The 25,977-nt window shown below is 39.0% G+C and overlaps 1 pseudogene; it reads left to right on the top strand.

Moving 5' to 3' along the window:
- Positions 1-4,782: 4,782 nt before the first annotated feature.
- On the top strand, positions 4,783-25,738 carry LOC149216306 (putative N-acetyltransferase HLS1 pseudogene; annotated as a pseudogene).
- Positions 25,739-25,977: the final 239 nt, after the last annotated feature.

Raw genomic sequence — 25,977 nt, 5'->3', positions numbered from 1 at the left:
ACTCGGTCACGTGATTATGGTGAAGCCGAAACTTCCAAGGACAAGACTGTTCCCGGAAATACCGACCTTCATATTGAGTGACCCCCTGTTGAGACTATACCACGGATACCAAAAGGTTCCACTAAACGCGCGACTATTAATCCTAATGCTAGGGCCACCCAGAATTACTCCATTGTTGAGGATCTGGCTCAGAGTCCGTGCGCCATGTCCGCTTTAGAGGTTCTCCAGTCGTGTCCGGCTCAACGAAGTGCTTTACTTTCCGCGATTGGGGCAGTCGATCCAACTAATTCTTTAGTGCTCACTTTTGACATGTTAAATGTCAAAAAGCGACTCCCTCATCATATGGCTTTCCAAATAAAGTCTACATACCGGAAAATCAATATTTTTCGTACCGTTATCGATGAAGGAGCTTCCACGTGCGTCATGTCGATGTCATGTTGGAAGGCTATTGGATCGCCTTCGGCCGTTCCTTCACCTACCATCTTGATTGCATTTGATGGTCATTCTCATAAGCTGCATGGGATTATCCCGGCCTTTCCTATATGTGTTGGGGGGAAGGTCGTCAATATTGAAGTTGAAGTCATAGACGCTAACCTAGACTATAATATCCTCTTAGGAAGGAATTGGGTATATGAAATGGACGTCGTTGTTTCGACTCTGTTTCGTCTCATTTGCTTTCCTCATGAGGGGAAAATCGTTAAGGTTGATCACATGGATTATTGTCCAGTCGATCCTCAAGCAAGCTCTGACTCTACTGTTCCTTTAGTGGATAACCCTCGCCCGCCTACTGAGAATTTAGGAGTGGGGATGTATTCCTCATTGATGGGTACCTTTGATCTTCCCTCTCCTTTCGCTAAAATCAATGACGTTTCATCATCTAAGGAGTCTCCTCGAGAAGAGTTCTTCCGAACTCGTTATTTTTCAGACCCGTGGGCCTTGCCTTCACCTACGACCACATTAGTTGAAGGACAAGTAAATGGAATGGCATTTCCTATATCTGCAGCTGAGCTTAGATATCAGTCTATCGTCAACTCTGCAGACGACCACTCTACTCCTTTTTCCAAAGAGGAATTAGATGGTTGTTGGGCCTCAAAATGGTCCCTATTTTCACTCCATTATTCACCAATATCTTCACATTTTACCTTCATGTCACCTCCATTCCACCTCCACATCATTCCATTTACCTCATTATTGGGTTATAACTATGCTTTTCCAAAGTTTATTAATTCTTAACATTTTTAAGTGAATTTATGGCCAAACTTTAGAAAATAATATGCTTATACTTATACCTAACAATTAGAATGAGTTTGTTGACATGTGTAGGTACAAAGGAAGCTTCCAGGGCATCTTTATGTGGCCTTGAATGATCAAATTCGAATTTGATAAGATAAGCCTCATGGAAAAGATCATGATCTCATGGAGAAAATCATGGACCTCATGGAGGAGATCATGGAGGATAGGATTATGTGTCTAGATGGTTGAGAAATGTATGGAACTAAAAGAGAGATTAGTGGATCATCATTATGAGTTTGTTATCTCATCTCATTGTATAAATAGGAGTACCTCCTCCATTCCAAGGGGAGGACTCTTGGAGCATTGTATCCAACTTATGATGGAATAGAATAAAGCTTCATTTTACATATATTTTCATTATGTAGTTTTAGATATAAGTTTTACATATATTTCCATTATGTAGTTTTAGATACAAGTTGCCTTAATGTAGTATATGGAATAGCTTGTCACTTTGTTCTTAGGAGAATTGAGCTCACTCTAGAAGGATCAAAGGAACATGTTATTTCATAGTAGATCTTATTTCATTTAATTGCTTAGATGTTTGAGGATTTGTTTGTGATTGATGAATGAGTTTTAAATTAGAATATTATCAGCATATGAGAGGACAACCAAGGGTCTAAGTTAGGCTCTTTCTCCATTTGATTTGCATGATAATTGAAATTCATTCTTTTGCTTTTATGTTTCAAGTATCATATGAGGAGATAACCAAGAGTCTAAGTTAGGCTCTCTCTCCATTGATTTATATGGTAATTGAAATTCATCCTTTTGTGCTTCAAGTCATTTCATTTCTTATGCTTAAGAATGACTCTTAGTTTAGTTTGGATTAGTACACGAGAGGACAATCAAGAGACTAAGTTAGTCTCTCTCTCTACTTGAATATGAACAATAATTAAGTTCATTCTCTTGTCTTCATTTCAAGTTTTTAATTTTATGTAATCAATGATTTCTCTATGGTACTGTAGGGAAGGACAACCAGGACCTCCTTAGTTAGGAGCCTCTTCCCTTGCATATTATATTGAATCCTAAATAATTTAGCTAGACATAGAGTTAGTTGCCTACTCCTGCATATATTTTGCTGGCATCATCACAAGCTTACGAGTTTCCCTGGTCGATAATTTAATGCAGCAATTTAAACCCAATAAATTGCCCAACATTTTGGCGCCATTGTTGGGGATGGTGCTAAAGGATTAGGCATTAGAAATTTAATTTAGTACTAGTATTTTTCTTTAGACAAAATAATTTGTGAAACCTGGTGACAGCAGGATCTTCACAAAGGAGTTTTCTGATGTTTTAGTGTTTAGCTAGTTTTAAATTTCATCTTTTCAAAAAAAACCCCCTGCATAAATAAAAACAAATCAAGCGATTAGTATGCTCTCTTCCTATGCTTCGTGCGATCAGGAAGATCAGAAAATCTATTGATTTTGTTGAAATAAAAATACTCTTGCTGGAGAACTAATTGCAAAAAGACAATAAAGAATTTTGTGAATGAAAAAAAAAACATCTTTAAATTTTTAGATGAAATTTAGTTTTTTAATTTTAGATTTAAAAAAATAAAAAAAAAATTAGTTTTTTTTAGTTTTAGATTTAAAAAAATAAAAAATTTAGGTTTCAAAAAAAAATAAAAAAATTCCACAAAATAATAATAATATATGTATCATAACACATATTATTATTAAAAAAAAAAAAAAAACTAACCATTTTCTTTTTTTTTGTTATTTTTAGATATTAAAACAAAACTAACCATTTTCTTTATCCTTGGTTGATCGCCCTCGTATTCTTCACGGAGCCGCAATAAGAAGAAGAAACAGAGCGTGTTGTCGGAGTTCAATTTCCGGGAAGCGATAATGATCAGGAACAAGATGTGTATGAGAGCACGGAATGGCGCAGACCTCCCCCAACTAGCTGATCTATGCCTTCTCCGACTAGGATAATAAACCTGCATGGCTCGACATTCCTTTTCCGCAAAAAAAAAAAAGAAAAAAAAAGAAAAGAAAAAAAAAAACCTATTTGACGAAGCCCCGCCCTGCAAAATTTCTAAAGTTAGATAGATAGCCTTAGCCAACTGCTGTAGCCTCTTTTTATTTATAAGCAATCAGGTGTCTCCAACATTCTCAGAGCAAGAGGTCGAAGTTGCAGAAGTGGCATCATAGTCTTCTCCTTCTGAATCCAAATATTTCATCTCTGATTCGTGCCTTATCTCCTGTTTCCGCATTCGTATTGGCTTAACTGACTAAGGTCCCAGGAATAAAAGGCCTAGGCCCCACTAAGATCAATGGAACTGGATCCGCACGAAGATCAATGGAACTGGATCCTCAGCTGCTTCTGCAACTACACTTGCGTCATGTCAATCTACAACAAATGGAGAATATTTCTTCTGACAGTGCAGATGGTGTCGGTGGGTTCATCAATGCAATTGCAAATGTGTTGCCACCTAGAATTTCTGCAACTCAAAATTCTATTACATCCTCGTCCTTCAGTCAAAGATATGGAGAGATGATCGGAGAAACAATTACAATAAGCCAGAAGATTGGAGTTAAATTTGAGGATTCTGATTTTGTTGCCTTCATATCAGAGCCAAAAATTACATATGTTCCTGTGAAAGTGGAAGGATCTTCTGAATCTGGATAAATCAGATAGAAGAAGAGAAGATTGATAGGCAGAGTGATGTATTGTTCTCCGAAAATTCAATAGTACGATTGAAATACCCCATGATGCACCTCTGGAGAAATCAACTGACTAAAACTCCAAGCCAAAAACCCAAATACGACTCCAAAAATGTGAGGAATCAAATCCGACCGCTCCGGCGCTCTTTCTTGCCATAAACCGCAACCGATTCAAAGCATTTAATTGCTGGAGAAAAGCTGGTTGACAATCCAGAGCGGGCATTAAGGAATCGGTTGAGGTGGCCTTCTATACAGGCTAAATCCATGGAGTAGTTGCTGAAAAATTGCTTGTATTCAATTTGCATGCCGATTACATGATAGACAGGTGATGGATTCTACACAAATTAAAGTCTGGGCTGCTATTTCTGGGCCTGCGAGGTTTCGTGGGGTCTCGAACTCCTGACTCAGGGCTTGGCATCAGCATTCACATCGGCAAAGGGCAGTCTCGAGCAAAGCTCATGTACATATAGAAATTCGTATGGTTATTGCGTACTGTAGTACAAGCTGCGCATATTAGTTTTGGGCATTGCCTTGGGTTTTAGATCTCCAGTATTGCAGAATCTTGGTGTCGTAGTGAATTTCTATACACTTTGTACATAAACATTGTACAAGGGCGGCCGTTTAAAGGTTTTTGCTACCCCGTGTTCAGATCCTCCCCGGTTTTGCAGACCCTGCCCGCCATATTTGGTTTGTGTGTTTATTTATTTGGTGATAATGGTGAGATCGATAGAAATTGTGTTTGAAGTTGGAGTGTGCCGAGGGGATTGGGTCGCCTGTTCTTCTTCTCAGAGGAATAAAAATGGCCGCCTGTTTTGGGTTTGAGAAAATGGCTGTCAGGATCAGAGAATTTGATCCTGAGAAGGATGTTGAGAAAGTTGAGAAGCTAGAATTACAGTGCGAAGTGGGGCAGAGTGGGGAAGTTTCTCCTTTCACGAATTTAATGGGAGACCCATTCTGCAGGGTCCGTCATAGCCCGGCTTATATAATGCTGGTTGCTGAGATTGGACAACAGAGAGAGATCGTGGGACTGATCACAGGCTGCATCAAAACTGTTGTGTGCGGTAGAAACATTCCGGCTGAAGACGCGCTGAAAGAATCTTCGAATCCCAGATATACAAAAGCAGCCTACATTCTTGGTCTTCGAGTCTCGCCAAGGCACAGGCGTTTGGGAATTGGGTTGAAGCTAGTCCAAACACTTGAAGCATGGTTGAAAGAAAATGGAGCTGCGTATGCATACATGGCCACTGAGAAGGATAATAAGGCATCTATCAAGCTTTTTACAGAGAAATGCAATTTTTCTAAGTTCAGAACACCGGCCATTCTCGTCCACCCCGTCCATGCCCACTCCAAACGAACGCCCTCGTTAAAATCTTGAAGCTCAACGTTGAACAGGCCGAAGCCCTTTACAGGCATAGGCTTGGTACCAGGAAATTCTTTCCCGCGGACATTGAGGCAGTGGTGAGCTTGGTGCGATTTTTGCTTACCGTTTGTTGTTTTTTAGTTTTTTTTATTTATTTTATTTATTTACAACTAAAAAATATAAAAAAATCAACAGAAATAATAAATTAAAAACAATTGTTTTTGATTTGTTATTTAAATAAAAAATTTGTGTTGTTTGTTATTTAAATACAAATAAAAAATATTTTGTGTTGATTTATTTAATATTTTGGATAAAAAATAAAAATCAAAACAACACAAAATAATTTTTATTTTTAATTTTAATAAAAAAAAAGGATTTTCTTATTTTTATTTTATTTTTAATTAAAAAAAAAACAACTAACTTCATTTTAGTAAATAAAATTTTGTTGATTTTATAATTTAAAAAAAAACATTTCAACTTAAATAATAAATTAAAAAAATTTTATGTTTTTTTTAATTTGTTATTTAAAAAAAAAAAAATCTAAAGCAATAAATAAAATCAATATAAAAATAAAAAAATAAAAAATTTAGGTTTTCATTTATTTTAATATTTTCTTTTTAAAATTTGTTGTTTAAAAAAAAAAAATAAAAAAAAATAAATAAATAATAATTAAAAAAAAAAAGAGGTTCACAAAATTCACACAGCTTTGAAAATAAAAAAATGGAATATTTGGAAACGAATTTCAAAAACCGATTTATCAAACATTGGGGGATTCTTGTTCAATAGCTTCAAGTTGGCATTAACTCATCACAACATTCTGTTAAATGCTTTTATGTGACATACTAATATGTAGAACAGAACAGATATTTCTCATGTCAATCTTTTTGCAAAGTACATTTCATAAACAGGGAGTATTATTTTTCATGGTTGTTTTTAAGAATGGATTGAAACTGATATCATGAATTGAGTTACTTTCAGCACTTTGATTTTTCTTAAAGCTGTTTTATTTGGTACGAAATTTTCGCGTAAGAATCATGAAGGAAATGTGCAATTCTTCTTGAACAAACTTATATTTTCTTTCGGCCAAGTTTTTTTTTACAAGTTACAGGATAACAAAGTGATCATTAAGGAGATTACATTGTGACGACAATTAGTCTTCCAAAGACTACATTCATGAAAATTCTGAAGACAAATCCATGTCCACAACCACTACCTTGCACTTCCCTTTTTGAAAAAGATTTTGAATCCCACCAATTGTACATCCATAAAGCAAGACATTTCCATATCCATTTTTCACAGCAAGAGTTCTACACCATGCATTTCCTTACATCCATTCCTTACAAGCTTATTGCCATTTTCATTGTCATTACCATTTCCCTTCATTTCCGCCAATAAGACCATGCTTGAGTCAAAGTCCTAGAGTCTAAGTATCATTGAAAAAACACCTAGAGGCTTGCATGCCCTAATGGCAAGTACTCTTGCCAATGTGTTAGCTACCTATAGCAATAGGTTTCATTTTTCATGATTGGCAGGGGAAGTGCCAATATGATCTGCTTTGGTGGTGCAAATATCTCATATTCTTGTGGAAGGCACATGTCTACAGTTGGTTGACGCTGCCGCACTTCTGAGTGGGTGATCCAACATTCTAAGCTTAGTCATGCCATGTTTCAATTTCTTGTTATAGACTAGAGAAAGAAATCTGTCCAAACAGTTCAATCTTGGCAGATAAAGTAGTTAGGTAGAGAATGAAGGTTCCCAACTGTTTAATCTGGGGCCTTGGAAGCAATAAGGCTAGCCTTAGATAGAAAATCAAAAGAAAAAGCCAAAGGAAAAGAAAAGGCACATAAGGGTTTGCAAGTCTAAGTGCACCCTCCTTGGAGTAACAAAAAATGCTAGGCAATAGAGTGGGTAGGTAGATGGGGTTGCAGAAGCATGATTTCCTTTATGTCACTGGCCCAAGCAAAGGAAACACATGGTGCCAGTGCAGGTCTCTTATTCAACAGTTTTTGCAGCAACTCAATGAAGCATGTCTAACTTCCAGATTATCCCCCATCACATTCATTACTAACATCCCAGTACTACCTATGTTCATGAAAGAAATCAAAGTCTTTTGTTGGTTCTTGTTTCTTTAAGAGCCACATTTCTTGTGTAAAATTCTTTTCATTTTGATCTACTTCCTAACTAAGTTTGTTTCCTTAAAACTTAGTATCTATCACTTCCTATTCCTATTCCCCTCCAAAACTAACTACTAACTCTATCTACACTTAATTCCCTATGTTTCCCTTTCCCTATTACTATAACACCATGGTGTATAAAACCCAAACAATATGTATATTCCCTCCCCCTTGGCATTATAGCCATATGCTTGAATATTGGAAAATCATGCAGGGATAAAGTCTGCTTGCATGTGGTTGTATGAAGTCAGGGATTAAATTGACCTCTAGTCAGTTTGATAACCTAAGCTATACCCCTTTTCCCTTTACAACCCTTTGAAATCATTTACCCACTCTACTTGCAAAAAAGCCTTGTAAAAACCCACTATTGCCCCCAACCCGCGCTATTTGCAATAAGCACTAAAAACCCATTTTTCCGCTTTATCCAAAGCTTATTTGCAAATGCGCACTTTTACAAAAAGCATTGAAAAAACCCATAAAATCCGCCAAAGTCTAAAGGTTCCGCCTGGGCGCACATTTCCAGAAAAACAATAAAATATTCCCCGCCTGCTGCCGTATTGTCTTGCCACCTTATTCACCCGTCGACCGTCGGATCTGGGCTTTCCCATCCGACGGCCCACATCCATATCGGGTCGCCCCCGATGACTGGACGTTACCTCCCGAGAAATTGTCAGAGGGTGACGTCAGGCCTCTGCCATGCGTCGCTCCCAAATCTTATCGGGCCACCCTCTGACAATATCGCAACTATATCGAGAGCGGTCCGATCAAACCACTTACCGCTTATTGTTTACCGCCTATCCCGTCACGTCTACATCACTGCTACGGCTCGCCCACGTCATGCCACTCAGCACCGCGTCAGCGCCCGGCCCACCACTACTCCGACCTGTCTTCCACCTCACCAGTCCCCGTGGACCACTCCCAGGCCGCCACGTCACCCTTTCGTACCCGACCCCACCTGATGACGTCATGCTGATGTCATCCAAGAAAAGCGCGCCAAAGCCAAAATTACCCATATTTCGCCGAATTTCACCGTTTTTTCACATTTTTACACAAAAAGGTTTTCTGCCTTCTGCATGCATTTTACGTCTATTGTTGCCGCCAACCCACTGAAGCCATTCCAGAGCTGCTGCCACCTACCAATTTACTTCAACCAAGCTCCGCCATTGCTCCACGACCAGGTATTTACCGAATTCACCATTTGCCTATTCTGTTCCTTCCTGCATTTGGAAAAACCTCTAAATTTCCCATTTTTCGCATGAGAATTCGACCTGCAACGCCTTAGAAACAAGTTTATTAATCCTTCACTAGCCAATTGTGCCCAATTGCACCAGAATTGTCCTGGAAACACCATTAACCTGCAAGTTTACCTATACTGTCGCGCAGAACTGCGTTTGCTCAAAAGTTGGTCATAAATCTTAATAAAAACACATTTTGACCATGGAAACACCTGTAGCATTGAATATTCCACCTTTGAATGCCCCACACAGAGAGCTAGAGTGGATGGCCCTGGGTGATAGAGATTACCAGATGATAGACTCATTCTCAATGAATTCCAAGTTTAACATTCATATGCTAAATGAGTTAAAGGCCCAATACCTCAGTGGAGCTGATATTTTAGGGATTTGGGACTCCAATTTGCCCATTTTCAACCTTCCTCAAGTCAATTTCCTTCCAGACTTGATCTATAGATGCTGTGCCAACTATGATCCATGTCAAAGAGCTGTTCTCAGCCCCTCAGGATTAGTCTTGTTCCATATCACCCCTGAGGCCATAAATGAGATGCTGCACTTTCACACTACAAAGCCACTAACTCCTCTTTACATGATGGACTTTTTAAAGAAAGGGGGCAAGTTGTCCAGTTCCCAGATCATCAAGATTAATCAATTATTTGTTCAGCCAAGCTATGAAGCTGTGAGAACACCTCCTATTGGAAATCCATATCTCAATGACTTGGGCAAATTGCTTGTGGATTTGATCAGTTACATCCTGGGTTACGGGTCACATGAGGATGTTGATGAAACCATTATGGCCATGCTGTCCATATTCTCCCCTGGAATGCCTCCTGCTGTGCACTATGATTATGCTACATACATTGCCAATAAGATTCATGAACAATTGATGAATCTAGAAAGGGAAAAGGTGTTTAAATACACTTCATACATCTATCACTTGTTCTTATTTTATCAACCCGATGGCTTCCCTGTTCCTCTCAAGAAGCTAAATGCCCAGGGAAACCCAAGGTCTGTGGTATTTTGGTCTTCAGTCTTTCATCATACAGCTTTTTCACCATACAGCTACTGTGAGTTCATAGATCTCTTCATCCATCCAACTATGACCTTGTTATTGGGTGTCCCTCCTCCAAGATTGATAGATGAGATGCAAAGGATACTCCAGCTCTCAAAGTCCTACAACATTGGGGATTGGTACTTTTACCAACACCACACAGTAATCAGAATCTATGGCTGTGAGTTGAACCCTTATAGGCTGCCAAGATATGTCCCTATGAGACTCTTTGCCTTAGAGTATTTCAGGCAGTTTGGAAATGCAGACCAGGTCCATTTCCACAGTAAAAACAAGAAGGTGCAACTAAAAGTCAGGAACCAGCTAGGCCCATTTCTTTACAACAAAAGGGAGGAGGGATGGAAGGAAGCAGATAGGATCCTAGAGACCCTCCAATTGCAAACCAGTTTCCAATGGGTACCTTATGACCCTAATCATTTCATTTCTCTCACGAGGGTAAAATATAAATTGGGTGGCTATGCTCACATCAGACTGCCTCATATTGAGAAATATGCCAATTTGTTAAGTTGGAAAGAGGGCACTCTAGAAGAGCCAATTACTAAAGAGAAAATGCTACAAAGAGAGGCAAAGAATATTGAGAAAGAGGTTGACTTGGAAACTTGTGGGCAGGTTTCCTCTTCCTATCAAAGGCAACTTGGAGCCGCTGCCTCATCCTCTATAGCCCACCAACAAGCAGCTGGAACTGTTCATCAGGTATCAAGCAAGGGTAAAGAAAAGCAGATGGAGCAGGAACAACCACCACCTACAGTAGAACAACAAAAAGAACAACAAAAAGAACATCAAAAAGAAGAGCAACCAATACAACAAGAACAAACAGCTGAAGCCCCAATATCCACTGAGCAACAGGCTCAAGAGAATGTGCCTCCTAGGCAAGAAAAGACAGTGGAGGCCTCAGTGCTACAAACCCCACAGAATGAGGAAAAAAGCAGGAAGAGGGATAGAGAGAAGGAGACTCCCCTCACCACATCCACAAATCAAAGGGAGAAAAGGCAGAGAATAAATCCCCTCTCCGAAGAAGAAATGCCTATTGGGCAATCATTGGGCATGGGCCCACCAAGCATGGAGGCATCTGCCAGTTCCTTTCAGCAGGAACAAGAAAGAACCCTTGGAGGAGAGGTCATCTCCTCAAGTCAGCAAAGGAGAGCTGAAACAGGCATCAAGCAACAATTCATTGACATCAAAAGGAGAAATGAGCCACTCAGGCTCCAGCTCTACAATCAGTTGCTTAAGATGGCCCCTACCAACCAGCAAAGGCTTATGTCAGCTTATGACATAACAGAGGGGAAAATGACCATGAGTCATTTCATGCCAACCATGATGCAGCCACAGTCAGCTACATACTATATAAGAACCAACCTTGAGGTTCTTGCCAAAGACATCCACCCTATGGACCAAATAGAACTTCACAAGCAAACAGGTGAGATGGTTTATTCAACACTTGCAGACAAAACCTTCTTGGCACATAGGTTGGAAAACAACCTGAACAATACAACTGCCCAACTTGAGTTGGAGAAGGCATCCTCTTAGGCCAAAGACAATAGGATCAGGTCTTTGGAGGATATAATCATAGAGCTTGGGCATGACCCAAAGGATCCAAAAGCTATACAAGCGCTGGTGAAAGTAAGAGATCCAGATATTGCAGCTCTAAGAAAGATGGTGAAAATCCCAGCAACCCTTCACCCTCAAACAGAAGAGGTTTCCCAGCAAAGAAAGGACCAGGATGTAGCAACATTGCTGGTAACACTACATAAACAACTGGTGCAAACAGAAGGAAAGTTGGTAGAGACAGAGGCTGCATTGCAGGCAGCCCTACAGCAGAAAGAAGGAGGCCAAACATCTCAGCCCCCTCCACAAGTAATCAACCTTGAGGAACCCCCTCAAATTGTCACTCCTCCTACAGTGCAGACAGTTGAGACAGCTCCATCAACATCAGCACCAGCACCAACATCAGAGCAGGCTCCAAGCCTTGACATGTAGAAATTGATGAATGAGATTCAAGTCCTAGAAGCCCAGATGACAGAGCTGAATGAAGCCAAGGAGAATTTAGCTAAGCTGAATGAAAAATATGACAAATCTAAGCAAAATGTAGCTGAAAAAGGAAGAGAAATAAAAGCTCTTAATGAGAAGATAAAGGAGCTGGAGAAAGAGCTCACCCTTGACAAAGTGGTGGCTGAGGTCAAGAAAGTTTTATGGGCCAACATTTGCCAATCAATAACAGATCAATGGCAGTATATAGAGACCTTTCATGAGAAAATGGAGCTCATAGGCAAAGCACACAAGGAAGTCCAAAGAGCAAGGGCATCTCTAGGCAAAATGCCTGAGATAGCCAATAGAATGATCAATGTTCTCAACAACCGCACAGGTCCTCAGCTGGCAGCAATAGGAATCCCCAATAGAACTGAAACCATTCTGCTGATAAAGAGGGTCCTCACATTGAGAAGCCGGGTACAAACATTGGATAGAAGAAGCCAGGTGATGCAAACAGAAGTAAACAAATTCATGGATAAGTTTGCAGCATTATAGAGCAGAGACCTTCCTGGCTTGCTGAACAGCGTAGGGAGGCTACTATAACATGAGAACTATGCAAAAAGGGTAAATACATTTGCCACCAATCAGATCACTGTAGGATCAAGTACCTCAGAGGAAACAGGGCCAGCATCTGGGAAAAGTCTTTATGACAGAGTAGAGAACTTATTTTTTATTATGAATGAGATCAAACATTTGTTTGAAGTGCCTCCAAACTTCTACAAATATATAGAGGTAGATGAAACCTTAGATGCAATTTTGAGACATAAATTTGATGCATTCAATATGACTGGAGAAGAATGGACTGAGCCAACTCAGCAGAAAGATTCGGCCACTAAAGCAACACTGACAGCTACAGATGACAGGGCCGAGAAAGCTACAGCATGACAAAGCCATAAAGACACATCATTCAGCATTAATGCAGAATGCTCAACCGACTCAGTGGCCTCCAAAGGTCAAAAAGACTTCTGACAGAATTAAAGAGTATTCATTTTGTATTTAGAGCAGCAATAACTTCCTTATCTGCTATTCTGTAAAGTTGGTGAGCGTATTTATTTATCAAGTGACTCAGCGGTTCAGATATTTTTGTAAAACCGATTGTATATATTCCCCCTCGCATAAGCTTGCAGGGGTTGTTGATTTTCTCTTCAAGAGGTCCTATGCTGTAAATATTTAGAGTTTAATACAACGAGCGGATGGAATTTCGAAAGTTCTGTGTTGTTTGATGCGTTGTGGTGTGTTTGTTGAATGCTGCAGGATTCCTGTATATTTCATGATACAATAAGTTTCTTTAACCTCTTCGTTATGTATTTCATTCCTTCATAATCCATTCATGTTCTATGTTCTACAGTTTGATAGCAAAGAAAAAGAATAGCTTCAGGATTTATTCATGGAATACCCTGAACTCAATCTATGCTGTTATGAATGTTTTCCTCAGTTATAGCTATGATAGTGTAATTCTTAATTGCTGCACCTTTGGACTATAATTTTCACAGTGATCATTGTTCAGGAATTCAAGCCTGCTCCTGTGCAATATATCTCATCCTCACACCACTAGTTTAGTGGGATACTCTTAATTGCCTTCCACTGGCTAATCATAGTTCATCACCACAATTTTAAGTTTGTTTCATGGAATATTTAAAAGGCCCTGCAGTTTAAACAATCCCACTCAAAATTTCAAACAACCTACAGCCACAGACTCCATTTCCCAATGGACTAAAACTGTCTGAAGATCTCATTTTAGGTACTGAAAGACATCATTCAACCAAAATTTCAAACCAAACCCTCACCTCATATCTAGCCTAAGATTCTTAAGAACAAAGTTAAACATCAAAAGAGAGAGCCCTCTTTGATTACAGGTTGTCTAGAACCTGTGATCCAAAGCTTGGTTAGTGGTTACCCTGGCTGTATTCCCTTGGGAGTCGAAGGGAACAACCTGGGTGTTAACATAAATGGCGACTCCACTGGGGAGTTCCTCAGTATTTTCTAATTGTTGTATATTTCCTAAAGCTGCAGATGAAGCCTGAATGTTAGCCAGGAAGCCTTCAAAACTGTTTCTGTTTTACATTAACAGGTTTAGATTAAAGTTGCTTCAGTCAATCTTCATGCTAGCTTTAAGATATACACAGTCATTCCAAAATCTTGTCTGGCCCTTGTAGATACAAAAATATTCCAAAAACATACTCAAAAAAAAAGAACAAGTTCAGAAGCTGGTTTCCAAGGAAAATCCGAGATATACAAGGTCAAACCCTGACCCTAATCCTCCAGCTGTTTTTGAAAACCCTAATATAATCCCTAAAATCATTAGGAAGCAACAAGGACAGGAAAATTTTGCTGATTTGAGTCTTGAAACAGTCTACCCTAACCCTGTTCCAACTCCAGTCAAGGTTCTATTCCGGTCTACCCCTGCTTCCCCTAGTTCATCATCTACATCTCAAAGCCCTCCTTTCACACCTTCATCCACTGCACATATTCCCTTTACCAATACTCTAGTTTCTACCGTTCCTATTACCCCTGTTGTACCAGTCGTTCCTGTTGTCCCAGTTATCCCTGTCAATCCTATAAACCCTGCAAATATGGCTAATAGATATGCACCCCTGCAGTTGCCCGCTAATGCTGCAGCTTTACCTCAGGACTACCAATCCAAAATCTCATATTTTGATTCCACTGGCCCTTTCACAGCTATTCAGCATGCCAAAAAGATGCAAGACCATTTTGAGAACTACGAAATAGATGATGACAGTGTGAGAATGAGAATTTTTGTTCAGAGCCTGACAGGTGATGTAAGAACTTGGTTCAGATCACTTGCTGCAAATACCATAACCACTCATGATGAGCTTTATTTAGCCTTTACTAACAGATGGGAGAAAAAGAAAGATCCCTTGCACATACTCGGTGAATATGATACAATCAAGCGAGGTCCTCAAGAGACCATTTTGGAGTACTGTGCAAGATTCAACAATGTATATAACGCAATACCACATAATTTAAGACCTCCTCCCGATTTAGCCTTGTACAAATTTCCTGACGGTTTTGACCCTGATATGGCATATCAGTTAAAAGAAAGAGCCCCTGAAACCCTTGAAGACGCCCAAAAGGTTGCTGTCACGGTAGAGGCTAACCTAATTGCCAAAAGAAATAGGGCAAGAATGGAAAAGAGAACCACCTTTAAAGAAGAACCCTCAGCCTTTGATCAGAAACTGGATGCAATAATCACTGGTATGAAGAGATTGGGTGATAGAGTAGAATCAGTTGAGAGGAAGTCATCATGGGAAGCACCACAAAATAACCCTATTAGGAATCCAAATTTTAGGAGAAATCAAAACCCTAACGTTGGCAAGGCCAGTTCTGAACCAGAGATAAGACCTCCGTTCCAGGAAAACTATACTAAAGCATCCACTTCAAATGAGCAGATAGATGACACCCACATTAACCTGATGGGCCTGAATGATGAGCAGCAAGTTTTTATGAGTCAAGAAGATCATAAGGATGATGACATTAAGCAGTTCCAGACCAAGTCAGGTGAGTCATTTGACTTTAAACAAGGCTATGACACAGCTGTTTATGAAGTTCATAAGCAATACAAGCTAAGGAGCAGAACTGTAAATGTGACACAGCCTGAGAAAACAAAGGATAGCCTGCAGCCGAAAAAGGCCATTGTCACAGAGAAAATTGACAAAATTGATTCAGTTACAAATGAAGTAACAGTTGAAGAAATAACTGAACCATCTCCCTCAAATCAACAGCTGATGACCACATCGCCCTTGCAGCCTAATCCAAGCAATACTTCTCAAAAGATGAGTAAAAAGGACAAACTTCAAGATCAAGATAAGAATCAGGAAGAAAGCTCTAAGAATTCAATTGAAAAAGAAAGGGTTGTTAACCATAACACCAAGATCCAATCTGAGAAACCTTTTGACTTAGAAGCTGAAATTGGCAAATTAAAGATAGCCATTCCTCTTTCAGAGCTAGCGAAGCATGACATTTATAAACAACAAATCAAAAAGTCCCTTTAGCTTACTCCTAATAAAGATGATGTCAATGTGTTGGATGATACCCCAGAACTACTTTTCGGTCCAGAGGTTGATGGAAAGACAACAGTTACTGGAATCTTACCTTTTTATGTCAGTTTGCATGTTCATGATAAGATATTACACAATGAAATGTTTGACTCAGGTGCTTCTCACAACCTGATGCCCAAATCAGTCATGGAAAGGTTGAATCTAGATATTGCAAGACCATATAAGGACCTATTCTCATTTGACTCCAGCCAAGTTAAGTGTTTAGGCTTAATAAAAGATCTATGTGTGTCACTTGTCCAATACCCAAATAAGACGATCTTGATGGATGTTGTAGTTGCTGATATCCCACCCAAATATGGAATGCAGTTATCAAGATCATGGGGGGCTAAGCTCCAAGGTTCCCTGCAATTAGACATGTCATATGCCACCATCTCAGTCTTTGGTCAACCCAAGAGGCTATATAGAGAGTCACTTATGAAATACATGGTGAGCAGTGAAGAAAAACCTCAAAATTTCCCCATTTATGCAGTCCATTCAGATATGGACTCCTTCATTCTGTTCAATGATGATGTAAGTCCAATGAGTGATAACAAATCTATCATACTTGAACAAGATCTACACATGAGTGAGCAATCAAGTTCCCAAGAAATCAAGATTGAGAAACCAAATGATGAGGCAATCCTAAAAGACAAACCAGATAATAAACAAGAACTCCAACTTATAATCCCAAATCATAGAGAAAATGTTGAAAATCCCTTAAATCAAGGGATCCTTTGGTTTCTTGAATTTGATGGATCAGTCAACAAATTAGGGGCAGGAGCTGGAGTGTGGATTCATAACAAGCAAAGAAAACATGCAGAAGGTAGAGCCTATAGGCTTAATTTCAGATGCACTAACAATATGGCAGAATATGAGGCTCTTCTGCTAGGCCTCAAACTGGTGAAATCATTTCAGGCCACAAAAGTTTTAATCATGGGAGATTCAGACCTTATTATCCAACAAGTGAAAGGCAATTTTGTAACCAATGACAAAAGACTAAGGTCATACAGGTCTGCTGCTACTGAAATACTTAAAACTTTTGCTGAATTTCAAATAACCAAAATACCCAGGCTCACAACCTCCATGCTCATAGCTTAGCTACATTTGCAAGTACATGCAAATTGCCTTTTGAACCTGACCATTGTTTCACAGCTGAGATAAAACACAGACCATCTGTCCCAAACAATGTTAAAGACTGGCAGGTATTTGAGGATGACACACAAATAAACAGTTTCTTAACCTTGCAGCATGAATTTTCAGGTTTGAACATTGATGTTGATTCTGTGAAAGACACACAGCCCTTGAGTAAATAGGACCAAACAACAATATCACCCAAAACAGCCAATCAAATGCTTTGTCCAACAAAATTTGACAAGGAGAAAATACTAAAACTTGAAAAATTACATTCTGATGAAGTAGCTGGTACAGAGGCGGATATCATAGAGCTAAAAGACAACTTTCTACCAACAGGCCTAGCTCCATTGGAGGACATTTTTGACTCAAATGATGTCCCTAGAAAACCAAAATTGCAGCCCCTTAATGCTGCCATTGAAGAATGCAACATTGGAACTACTGAAAAACCCAAGATAATAAAATTGTCTGCATCTTTGCCTCCTGACCAGAAGCCTAAATACATTGACCTCTTTAAAGAGTTCCAAGATGTCTTTGCATGGAGTTATGAGGATTTAAAATCCTATGACACCTCTGTTATCCAACACACCATCCCTCTCAAGCCTAATCAAAAGCCATTCAAGCAAAAATTGAGAAGGATCAATCTCCCTTCAATTGAGAAAGAGGTACAAAAAATGTTTAAAGCTGGTATCATAGCACCAACAAGGTTCTCAGACTGGATTTCAAATTTGGTGCCCACAAGAAAGAAAACTGGTGAGATTAGGCTTTGTGTTGACCTAAGGAATTTGAACCAAGTATCCCTTAAAGACAACTATCCCTTACCAAAAATGGATCACATTCTCCAAAGAGTGGTGGGGGCTTCAAGAATCTCATTACTTGATGGATTCTCAGGGTTCAATCAGATCCTAGTCCACCCTGATGATCAAGACAAAACAACATTCACAACCCCATGGGGAACTTTTAAATATGTTAAAATGCCTTTTGGGTTGAAAAATGCAGGAGCTACGTTTCAAAGAGCAATGGATATTGCGTTTGCAAAAGAGATTCATGACTTTCTTGTCATTTACTTAGATGACCTCACACCTTTCTCAAAATCTGACCAAGAACATCTGAAACACTTAAGACAAATATTCATAACATGCAGGAAGTATGGGATCTCCTTAAATCCTAAGAAGTCTCTATTTGGCTTGGAAGAAGGTAAGCTGTTAGGTCACATCATTTCAAAGGATGGCATTAGAATTGACCCAGATAGAATACAGGCCATCTTGCAAATGCCCCATCCAAGAAACATCAAAGAATTACAAGCCTTCTTGGGAAAGATCAACTTCTTAAGGAGGTTTATCCCAAACTTAGCAGAATTGATCAGATTACTAAATAACATGCTAAAAAAGGATTCAAAAGTAAAATGGACAGTAGAAGCAAATCAAGCTTTTGAAGGTATCAAATTGGCCCTTACCCAAACTCCAGTCTTAACAAATCCTCAATTTGACAAAGAGTTTATCATTTTCTCTTTTGCCTCCCAGCATACTATTGCTGCTGTCTTATTACAGAAAGATGACCAAGGAAATGAGAAACCTATTGCTTTCTTTAGTAGAGCTCTCAGAGATGCACCCCTGAAATATCAGATCATGGAAAAGCAAGCTTATGCTTTGGTCAAAGCCATCAAAGACTTTAGGATTTACATCCTATACTCCCATGTTATAGCTTATGTACCAAGTCCCATTGTGAAAGACATACTCACTCAAGAAAACTTAGAGGGCAGAAGAGGAAAATGGATTGCCAACATTTTAGAATTTGACATTGAAATAAAACCTACAAAACTGATAAAAGGGCAAGGTTTGGCTAAATTAATGTCTGAAACAAATTTCCAAGCCTTAGACATTAACCAACTGGACAATGAACCGGAGCTGGCGACTCCAAAGATCAATGTAGCCTTTGAACAATCCCTGTGGTATTCTGATATCTGTTATATATTGCAAAACCTGTGTGCTCCCCCAGGATTGTCCAGAACCAAATCTAGATTTCTAAAAATGAAAGCTTCAAGATTTTGTGTTATAAATGGTAATTTACTATGGAAAAATCATGAAGGTATATTGCTGAACTGTTTGAATATGAATGAAACTGACACTGTTATGAAGGAATTTCATGCAGGTGATTGTGGTGGACATTTGTACTGGAAGTCCACTGTGGATAAGATATTAATAGCTGGTTACTATTGGCCTACTCTGTTCTCTGATGTTAAAAAATTTACCACTTCATGTCACAAATGTCAAGTGTTTGAGGGAAAAAGAAAGTTACTACCACTTCCTTTAAAGCATATTGCAACAGAAAAACCCTTTCAGCAATGGGGCTTGGACTTCATTGGGGAAATTCATCCTTCATCCTCAGGCCAACATAGATGGATACTAATAGCCACAGATTACTTTACTAAATGGATTGAGGCTGTTCCATGTAGACAAGCAAATGACTCTACCATTATTCAGTTCCTTGAGACCAATATCCTCTCTAGATTTGGTTGTCCGGACAAGATTGTAACAGACAATGCTGCTGCTTTTAGATCCAAGAAAATGGTGAACTTTTGCCACAAATTCCACATTACTTTGGGCCATTCTACTGCATATTACCCTCAGGGCAACGGCCTAGCTGAATCATCTAACAAAAGTCTTATCAACATCATTAAGAAGGTACTAGAAGAGAATAAGAAAAATTGGCACAAGAAGCTTGTAAATGCCTTATGGGCAGACAGGCTAACAACCAAGAGATCTATAGGGGTCAGCCCATATGAATTGGTTTATGGAATGGAAGCCAAATTCCCTTCATCCCTAGGGGTCCCAGTCATGAAGCTACTTCAAGAAAGCCAAGCTGAACCAAATGACATGCAAAGAAGAATAAACCAAATTATATGTTTGCAGCAAACCAGAGATCAAGTGTATAACAGAGTTCAAATCCTACAAGAGAAGCTGAAGAAAGCCTTTGACAGAAGAACCAAGGCTGAAGATTTCTTCATTGGGGACAAAGTGCTTAAGTGGGATTCAAGAAGAGAAGACAAGGGTAAGGATGGCAAATTTGACTCCCTTTGGAGAGGGCCTTTTGTCATTCAAGCACTACAAGGAAATAACACTTATTTCTTGGAAAATTTGGATGGCACTGAAGCTGAAGAGGGCCTTGTGAATGGCCGGATGTTGAAGCACTATTTTGACTACTTTCCATGTATATAGCAGGGTCTCTCCTTCTATACATAATTAGTTGTATATACTTTCTTTCATCATACAAATAGTTCAGTTTAAGAAATTGTTGTAAATAAGCAGAAAAAGGCTTTATATTCCAGAAGTTCCACAGAGGTGACAACCTCCAGTTTTGAAGTACAAAGAGAAGGTTTTCAAATTTTGAAGAGAAGTCAAAAGCCAAGGCAGTCTGACCTGCTGTTCTTGGTCTTTCAAGAAGAAAAACCATCCCCAAGTGGAGCCACTGTTAGCTACCTATACCAATAGGTTTCATTTTTCATGATTGGCAGGGGAAGTGCCAATATGATCTGCTTTGGTGGTGCAAAGATCTCATATTCTTGTGGAAGGCACATGTCTACAGTTGGTTGATGCTGCCCCACTTCTGAGTGGGTGATCCAACAGTCTAAGCTGGGTCATGCCATGTTTCAATTTCTTGTTATAGACTAGAGAAAGAAATCTGTCCAAACAGTTCAATCTTGGCAGATAAAGTAGTTAGGTAGAGAATGAAGGTTCCCAACTGTTTAATTTGGGGCCTTGGAAGCAATAAGGCTAGCCTTAGATAGAAAATCAAAAGAAAAAGTGTTAGGCCCCTATACTACTAGTGTAACCCCTTATTATTATTAGTATAACCCACTTATTATATTGATGTACCCATGTAGTGCCCATATTGTTAATATTGTGCCCCATAGAAGCCCACTATTGTTATTATTATGCCCTTACATTATTATTGTTATGTCGGCTCTGATTATGTTATAACCCCTTAGACTCCTATATATAGAAAGGAGGTCTTTTCATTTGTATCATCCAAGAATTGTTCATTTATGTAATGTAAAGGAGGTTGCCCCCTCGAAGAGGCTGAATTCTGAGGCGTGGATCTCTCTTTTCTATCTTTTTGTGAGCTGGTTTCATAACATTTGGTATCAGAGCTTTGGATTCTAGGGTTTCGCTGCTCCAAATAGGTCATTGTGGAATTTTCGCTATAACTTTTTTTCTGTGATGTTTCAGAAGTCACAAAAAAAAACCCATTTGAGAAGAATTGACGCTGAACCTTGGGTCTGAATTTCAGAGATTTTTACGCGATATTTTCGGAGATATGATCTGAGGAAGTTGGTCTTTTTGCAGACTCCTGAATTACACTCAAAACAGGCGACCTGGGGAAAATCGTCATAACTTTCTTTCTGTGCATCGGATTGAAATTTCGTAAGAAGGTACAGAAAGAGGACGGACTGTAGTTTTGGTTTATATATTTTTTAGAGTCAAAGGTTGAAACAGTGACACGTGGCACTTCATACAAGTTCGCTCTACTGAACTAGTCTATAATCAGGTCACTGCGGGAGATTATGCATAACTCTTTCTTGGAGAATCCAATTTGGATCAGACTTGTGGCATTGAAAAGAGGACACAGAGGGCTACTACAGGTCACAATTTCAGAACTTAAAGATTCGAAAGTACAGAGTTACAGTTGTTTCAAGGTAGAGCTCCTAAAATCAAGAAAAAGCAAGATGAGGAAGTTTGATGGCAAGGATCCGGTAAATTGGATACTTCAGATGGAGCAATATTTTGATATACATGGTGTACAACTATTACAAAAGGTATGTATTGCATCTTCATATTTAGAACCAGATCAATTTTTATGGTACAAAGGGCTTTGTTCTCGTAAAAAACTTGTTACGTGGTCAATTTTCACGGAGGAAATGATAGCACATTATGAGGATACAAAGAGCAACACCTTCTTTAGAGCAACACTACAACAATTGGAAAGAGTAAAAGGGCTTTGTGACATAATGGAAAGAAAAATTATGGAAACCAGGAAGCATACCCCTCACAACTATAAAGATGGAAGTGTTGTTTCTCCCAGCCTTCCACAACCTACAAGGGTTACACCACAACAGTTGGCAAAAAAAAGAGAAAAAGGGCTTTGTTACAATTGTGATAGCAAATGCACTAAAGGTCATAGGTGTGCTGAGAAGAAATTATTTTACATAGAATATGAAGAGGAGGAAGAAAAGGATCAAGAAACATCAAAATAAAAGGATATACGTCAGGACACCACCCCAGAGAAAGAAGAAATGAATCAGAACATATCTTGTAAAGCATTGGCAAGAATTACCACTCCTCAAACTCTCAAGATAGAAGGACATATCAAGAAGAAAAAGGTGCAAGAAGTGAAAGATCACATCGAGAAAGAAGAAATGAATCCAACCATATCTTGTAATTCAATGGATGAAATTACCATTCCTCAAACTATCAAGATAGAAGGACACATCAAGAAGAAAAATGTTCAAGAAGTGAAAGATCACATCGAGCATCAAGAAATGAATCCGACCATATCTTGTAAAGGACTGGAAGAAATTACCACTCCTCAAAAGATAGAAGGACATATCAAGAAGAAAAAGGTTCAAGCAGAGAAAGATCATATCGAGCATCAACAACAAGTTCTCCAACTTTTAAAGGATAACACCACTTCGGTGCAAAATCAAATGAAACAACAGGTAGATCAACATCGTAGTGAAAAATGTTTTGATGTAAGTGATTGGGTATTTTTACTGCTACATCTCAAGCAAGCTATTTATGAGAAGGAAATGTTGGCAATACTACATGCACTTAAAAAATGGCGACCTTACCAAATGGGAAGACGCTTCAAGGATGAGGATGTGGAAGCATTGTTTTGTGTTATTTATATTATCCAACCAAATTGGATAAACGAAGCAACAGATGAATGGAAGAAGAACGAAGAAGTATGGCCACTTATTCAAAAGTTGCAAAAGATCCCAATTCGAGCAATATTGCCAGAAATTGAAGAGGAAGGAAAAATCATATTGGAACCTGGAGAAGTCACAGAAACAAGAACCCGACAGCTACGAAAGCGATCAATTTTAGAGTATCTCATCAAGTGGAAGAACTTACCCACTGAATATTCCACATGGGAGGACAAGAATTTTATATAGAAGCATCAAGAACTACTCAAGCGTTGAGGACAATGCTTTTTGAAGGAGAGGGGCATGTTAGGCCCCTATACTACTAGTGTAACCCCTTATTATTATTATTATAACCCACTTATTATATTGATGTACCCATGTAGTGCCCATATTGTTACTATTGTGCCCCATAGAAGCCCACTATTGTTATTATTATGCCCTTACATTATTATTGTTATGTCGGCTCTGATTATGTTATAACCCCTTAGACTCCTATATATAGAAAGGAGGTCTTTTCATTTGTATCATCCAAGAATTGTTCATTTATGTAATGTAAAGGAGGTTGCCCCCTCGAAGAGGCTGAATTCTAAGGCATGGATCTCTCTTTTCTATCTTTTTGTGAGCTGGTTTCATAACAAAAAGCCAAAGGAAAAGAAAAGGCACATAAGGGTTTGCAAGTCTAAGTGCACCCTCCTTGGAGTAACAAAAAATGCTAGGCAATAGAGTGGGTAGGTAGATGGGGTTGCAGAAGCATGATTTCCTTTATGTCACTGGCCCAAGCAAAGGAAAAACATGGTGCCAGTGCAGGTCTCTTATTCAGCAGTTTTTGCAGCAACTCAATGAAGCATGTCTAACTTCAAGATTATCCCCCATCACATTCATTACTAACATCCCAGTACTACCTATGTTCATGAAAGAAGTCAAAGTCTTTTGTTGGTTCTTGTTTCTTTAAGAGCCACATTTCTTGTGTAAAATTCTTTTCATTTTGATCTACTTCCTAACTAAGTTTGTTTCCTTAAAACTTAGTATCTATCACTTCCTATTCCTATTCCCCTCCAAAACTAACTACTAACTCTATCTACACTTAATTCCCTATGTTTCCCTTTCCCTATTACTATAACACCATGGTGTATAAAACCCCAACAATATGTATATTCCCTCCCCCTTGGCATTATAGCCATATGCTTGAATATTGGAAAATCATGCAGGGATAAAGTCTGCTTGCATGTGGTTGTATGAAGTCAAGGATTAAATTGACCTCTGGTCAGTTTGATAACCTAAGCTATACCCCTTTTCCCTTTACAACCCTTTGAAATCATTTACCCACTCTACTTGCAAAAAAGCCTTGTAAAAACCCACTATTGCCCCCAACCCGTGCTATTTGCAATAAGCACTAAAAACCCATTTTTCCGCTTTATCCAAAGTTTATTTGCAAATGCGCACTTTTACAAAAAGCATTGAAAAAACCCATAAAATCCGCCAAAGTCTAAAGGTTCCGCCTGGGTGCACATTTCCAGAAAAACAATAAAATATTCCTCGCCCGCTGCCGTATTGTCCTGCCACCTTATTCACCCGTCGACAATATCGGGTCGCCCCCGATGACCGGACGTTACCTCCCGAGAAATTGTCAAAGGGTGACGTAAGGCCTCTGCCACGCGTCGCTCCCAAATCTTATCGGGCCACCCTATGACAATACCGCGACCGTATCCAGAGCGGTCCGATCAAACCACTTACCGCTTATTGTTTACCGCCTATCCCGTCACGTCTATGTCACCGCTACGACACGCCCACGTCATGCCACTCAGCGCCGCGTTAGTGCCCGGCGCACCACTGCTCCGACCTGTCTGCCACCTCACCAGTCCCCGTGGAATACTCCCAGGCCGCCACGTCACCCTTCCGTACCCGACCCCACCTGATGACGTCATAGACAAAGGAGTTTTCTGATGTTTTAGTGTTTAGCTAGTTTTAAATTTCATCTTTTCAAAAAAAACCACCTGCATAAATAAAAACAAATCAAGCGATTAGTATGCTCTCTTCCTACGCTTTGTGCGATCAGGAAGATCAGAAAATCTATTGATTTTGTTCAAAATAAAAATACTCTTGCTGGAGAACTAATTGCAAAAAGACAATAAAGAATTTTGTGAATGAAAAAAAAAAAAACATCTTTAAATTTTTAGATGAAATTTAGTTTTTTAATTTTAGATTTAAAAAAAAATAAAAAAAATTTAGTTTTTTTTAGTTTTAGATTTAAAAAAATAAAAATTTTAGATTTCAAAAAAAAAAAAAAGAAAATTCCACAAAATAATAATAATATATGTATCATAACACATATTATTATTAAAAAAAAAAAAAAAAACTAACCATTTTCTTTTTTTTTTGTTATTTTTAGATATTAAAAAAAAAATTAACCATTTTCTTTATCCTTGGTTGATCGCCCTCGTATTCTTCACGGAGCCGCAATAAGAAGAAGAAACAGAGCGTGTTGTCGGAGTTCAATTTCTGGGAAGCGATAATGATCAGGAACAAGATGTGTATGAGAGCACGGAATGGCGTAGACCTCCCCCAACTAGCTGATCTCTGCCTTCTCCGACTAGGATAATAAACCTGCATGGCTTGACATTCCTTTTCCGCAAAAAAAAAAAAAAAAAAAAAAAAAAAACCTATTTGACGAAGCCCCGCCCTGCAAAATTTCTAAAGTTAGATAGATAGCCTTAGCCAACTGCTGTAGCCTCTTTTTATTTATAAGCAATCAGGTGTCTCCAACATTCTCAGAGCAAGAGGTCGAAGCTGCAGAAGTGGCATCATAGTCTTCTCCTTCTGAATCCAAATATTTCATCTCGATTCATGCCTTATCTCCTGTTTCCGCATTCGTATTGGCTTAACTGACTAAGGTCCCAGGAATAAAAGGCCTAGGCCCCACTAAGATCAATGGAACTGGATCCGCACGAAGATCAATGGAACTGGATCCTTAGCTGCTTCTGCGACTACACTTGCGTCATGTCAATCTAAAGCAATGGAGAATATTTCTTCTGACAGTGCAGATGGT

The sequence above is a fragment of the Pinus tabuliformis genome, chromosome 1_1 (genome assembly GCF_031772625.1).
Source record: "Pinus tabuliformis cultivar Carrire ecotype Pingquan chromosome 1_1, CPIR1, whole genome shotgun sequence".
In the NCBI taxonomy this organism is placed as follows: domain Eukaryota; kingdom Viridiplantae; phylum Streptophyta; class Pinopsida; order Pinales; family Pinaceae; genus Pinus; species Pinus tabuliformis.
This window is presented reverse-complemented; position numbering and strand designations above follow the sequence as displayed.